The following is a 5,454-nucleotide window of genomic DNA, read 5'->3' as shown; positions in this document are numbered from 1 at the left end:
ATAAAAAAAAAAAAAAAAAAAAAAAAAAAAAAAACTTTGAAATAAAACTTGGGACCTTCTTTTATCATGAATATGTGATTTCTATTAATTCAAATTGCCAAAATTGTCGAAAGAGCACAAGGCAAATAACCAATCCATCGTCTCATGGGAAAAATTAAGCAAACCAAATAGATGCAGCTTGTAGGATACTTTATTCCCCTTATGAGGAATAAAGCAACATGGACTAATCCCTATGTCTAAACATAAAGAAACAATTTTACTGAAAAAAACAGCATTCGGGACACAATTGAAATCCTTCGGACAGCTCTAAACTACGTTGATCCAATCGGTCTTCACTGCACCGATTTGGATGCCACATTCCTTGGAAAAAATCAAGCCCTCTCGAGCAATGGTTTCAGTGGTCTCAACAGGAAACAAGCCTGGCAACCTCTTACACTGCACAGGGATCACCACACCATATTCTTTTTGAATCACAACTCCGACTCTAATGAGTTCTTCCTCCTTGCGTACCACCACATCAATGTTCAACTTAAAGAGCCCACTACCTGGAGGTACCCATCTGACTGGAGTTCTTGACTGACTCCCTTCAAGTAGGTCGTCTGATTCTGTGTTAGTTCATTTTTCCTATCCATCCACATTGTCAACTAGCACCCCGACTCCCTAGCCAACAAACCGTGGACGACAATACTTTGGTCACCTCAAATCCTCAACATTGCACACTCAATTTGGCTTAGTTAATCTCTCGTGCATAATTTCGAGTTTGCAAATAAGGCACCCTGGCCTAACATCATTGTCCAACCAGCAACCCTTAATAACTTGATACCACCCCATCTCCATCCAAACATTCTTGGCAGCCATACTCGTGAATATAGATTGACTCTTTGCCTCCGATAACCTATATCTCCCATACTTCTCCTCCACCATCACCCTTCGTCTCATAAGATTATACTAGGTGTTAAAAAAATAAATCTCACATCGAATAAAGATTAAAATGTACCAACATATAACTATTTTTCACCGAATATTGCCAGTGCAGCATTATGCTAAATTAATTTATCTGCCTCTTGCCCCCGGCCTAATGGAATAGCTGAAAATTGGCTCACAGTCCAAAGTGATGAACAGCCATTGGCTTTTAGTTAATTTCCAAGATTATGTTACTGTCACTAACCTTTACCTCATTGGAAGGTGGTGAAATGGGACGGAAATTTGGCTCTTTAGGCAGCATTGTATGCACGTATTCACGTTTGAAATTTGTTGCCTAAGCCAATGGGCTATTGAGTCTCTTAAGCATTTTCTTAAGAGCAATTTAAATCCGAGCTTAGTATTTAGCAATAGGCAAGTGTATTCCCTGATCTGATCTGTCGAAAGAATAAATTGAGCATTCTAATGTTTTGTATGATGAAACTGAGAGGGGAAATCTCCGCTAATAAAGTTTTATAATTTCATCATCGACGGTTTGTGGAGCCAACTTTCAATTCTATTTCTCTCTTTCCAGCCAATTGTTCATGTTTTTTGTTTTCGCTATGCTTTTGGTTGGATTTTTTTCCAATAGGATGGCTTTAACTACGATGTTGATAAAGTTCTCCTTGCCGCACAAAAATATTTAGCTCTCTCTATATTTGAATTTTATTTCAAACATTCTCCTTATGTTGGGAAAAAAATCCCACCAGAGGGACTACAAGAAATTAAAATCCAAAACAAGCATGAAATGGGAATATATATATATATATATATCGACGCCTCAATTGAAACGACCCGACCCAAAAAGTTAATTGGGCCATTTAAAGCAACCTAATTAATTTGTGCTGTTCATGGCCCGGTTCTTCACTTACTTGGATGGCTAATAGTTTGGAGATCCACTTGATAACCCACTTACTATCAATTGGGCCCTCAACCATTATAGTGATCTAATGGACTTACCTTATTTATCCAATTGGTCTGCTTATATTCTTGTGCTCTCTACGGCCTCAAATATGCCATGCGTATGTGGGCGATATCTCTGGCTCTCTCTAGTGTCTCTGCTTCGTTCTTCTCACAACATTTGCGGTCTTCTTCTTTCTGATTCAACCTTCCTTTGTGGTAGTTCCCTAAGTGTGAACATTTACAAACCGTAAGTGAGCGCTTTGAGGAGATTGGATCAGTTTTGGTTGGAGGTGTTGATTGATTGTGAAACTGACCCTGTAAAGTCTTGGTGGCCATCAATTTTTTCTTTCTTTTTTTTTTTTTTTTTTTCTCTACAATTTCTAATTCGCAATTGGGCTACCATTTTCTTTTCTTCTACTGTTTCTCTATCTGTGTTTGTGTGTGTGTGTGTTATACATTAATACTTACATATCCTTCAAGGTTTATGGCAGTTTCCTTTTTCTAATTAAATCAGGTATCCTTTTCCGAATTGTAAATAGATTATTTTCCTAACTGCAATAAAGTCATTTTCCTCATGAAACAAAATTCTTTTACTTTATTACAATATTTCTTTTTTGTTGCCAAAGAGAAATTTTATTTTATTTATTATTATTTTACAATATGGCTCTTTTTTTTTTTTTTTTCAAATTGTTGGAATTTTGTCTATGAAATTGGTTTTGAACAATTTTTAATTGTTTACGGGGAAGTTGTCATTTTGTGAATGAAAAATTAAGCCAAGTTTAAGTTACTTAAATACGTAAATTATTGAAAAATTATGTAGAATATTATGGAATATTCTAAAAATTATTTGGTTGAAAAGGTATCTCTCTATATAAAAGATTGTGATTTTTAATATTATCATTTTTCAAGAGACGCCTCTCTTCGAATATAGAGACTAATTTCAATAGTTGTATCTCTTCCATAAGTTATATCTTTTGAGACAAACATTTTCAATATCTATATATAGATCCCATGTGTTTATTTTCATTCATTCATTTCATGGTTGCATTATCATACTAATACATATTCACTTCAAAATTTTGCATTTATTTGGAGTCAAGTTTCATATAAAGAGGGTTCAAAACATAAGTAGGTTTGTTGGTCCACATAATTTGAAGTGCTCCTATTGCGAGACGTAGTCGTTGTATGTTGGGAGATGAATACTAGAAAACCATTAGCACTAGTGCGGGATATTATAGTCTTAAGGACAAATTGTTGAACTCTTGCCTCGACCAAATTCATATTAATGCATTTTTCGTTTCTACTTTACGTATTTGATTTTGGTAAGTCGAAATTATGTCCGATGTTATGCACATGAAAGACATGTTATTTGAATATAATTTTATGCACGTCTAATTTTTTCCAACAATTTTAAGATGATAATTTTGTTGGAATTTTGTATATGAAATTGGCTTTGACCAATTTTTAATTATTTACATGGAAGTTGTTATTTGGTGAATGAAAAATTAAGTCACTTAAATACGTAAATTATTGAAAAATTATGTAGAATATTATAGAATATTCTAGAAATTATTCTGCTGAAAATGTATCTTCCTATATGAAAGATTGTGACTTTTGGCAGTATCATTTTTCAAGAGATGTGTCTCTTCAAATATAGAGACTAATTTCAATAGTTATATCTCTTTCATAGGTTGTGTCTTTTGAGACAAACATTTTCAACATCTACATACAAACCCCATGTATTTGTTTTCATTCATTCGTTCACTTTATGGTTGCATTATCATACTAATGCATATTCACTTTAAAATTTTGCATTTATTTTAAGTCAAGTTTCATATAAAGAGGGTTCAAAGCATAAGTAGGTTCATTGGTCTACGTAATTTGGAGTGCTCCTATTGCGAGAAGTGGTCGCTGTATCTTGAGATGCGAATGCTAGAAAATTGTTAACACCAGTGTGGGGTATTATCGTCTTAAGGACAAAGAGTCGAACTCTTACTTCGACCAAATTCATATTCATGCATTTCTCATTTCTACTTTACATATTTGACTTTGATAAGTCAAAATTATGTCTGATTTTATACACATAAAAGGTATATTATTTGAATATAATTTTATGCACGTCTAATTTTTTCCAACACAAATTTGGTTCAAAAGCAACAATCCCCACCTTGTACCAAATTCTCTAAATCATATCCTATCTTAGATCTCATCTTTGCATCCTCTCCATTCTATCAACTAATTGTATTGGACACAATCAAATTCAAAGCTCGTCCAATCGGATTGTTACAGAACTCATCTTAATCACTTTACAATTTTTGAAAACGATGGAGGACCCTCTTAAGCATGACTCAATTACTAAATTCCACATCTATGTGAGTATATCACTAAAGCTCCACCTTGTTACAGAACTCATCTTAATCACTTTACAATCTTTGAAAACGATGGAGGACCCTCTTAAGCATGACTCAATTACTAAATTCCACATCTATGTGAGTAGATCACTAAAGCTCCACCTTGGTATCACTCAATCACTATAACTCGATCACTACAACTCTATCCCATGTGTGACTTGATCACCACCATTGCTCCACCTCAATTTTTGAACTTACCATCATTTTCATTGCAACCCCAGAGTTCGAACCATGAGTTCTTACACTTGTTCGAATAAAAAAAAACTGTGAAAGTAAAGATCCAATGCAAGCACGAGAGAGAAAAACACACATTTATTGCGACCACATGATAAGAATGCTTTATTAGTTGAGAAAACCTCCCAATCAAATGTTTTCATGAGTGTTTCAACTTCTCCCCATCCATGTAAATCGCACACCTTCATATGCAATTTCTTCTTCTATTTTCTCTCTCCTTTTTTTTTTTAATCTTCGGTGGCGGAATAACCACAATAGTCAACTTTCACTACCCACTCTTATGCATTACGCCATAACTTTCACATAATATTAGATCGTAATGTGCTGCCTCTGTGTGCCTGTAGGGACGCGCTTTCTTCAACTGGGCAACTTTTTTCCTCTCTCTCTCTACCTTTGCTGTGAGCATATTACAATTGGAGCTACCTTAGATATTTAAGAAGTTGGTCCTCTTCAAATTTTACACTAGTTTCCTCTTGTAATTGCATTAGGTATCGTTTTCTTAGCCCTCATTTGGCCTTCATTAACTTTCATTCCATTACATTTCATTTTTCTCTCTTTTATTTTTAACCATACAATTTTCTTATAAAATAGTATTATACGAAAATCGAAAACTTTTCTTTCTTTTTCAACCACTTAATTTAAAAAAAAAATACTATTTCATCCATTTTTATTTCCACAAAATGAGGGGCCAAATGGGGGCTAATTACCAATAGAATTCATTTCCTAATTACAATAAAATCTTTTTCCTTGACAAAAAATAATTCTATAACTTTATTGCAATATTTCCTTATCCATGACAAACAAAACCTCCAATTTTTTATTTTATTATTATTATTATTATTATTTTTTACAGCGGGACTCTTTTATTTTTAAATTTTAGGTAAAACCCAAAACCTAATTAACCCTTCCAGAAACTAACTTTTTATGGATGACCCAAATATTTTTT

The sequence above is a fragment of the Olea europaea genome, unplaced genomic scaffold (assembly GCF_002742605.1).
Source record: "Olea europaea var. sylvestris unplaced genomic scaffold, O_europaea_v1 scaffold1748, whole genome shotgun sequence".
NCBI lineage: Eukaryota > Viridiplantae > Streptophyta > Magnoliopsida > Lamiales > Oleaceae > Olea > Olea europaea.
Note: the sequence above shows the minus strand (reverse complement) of the source record.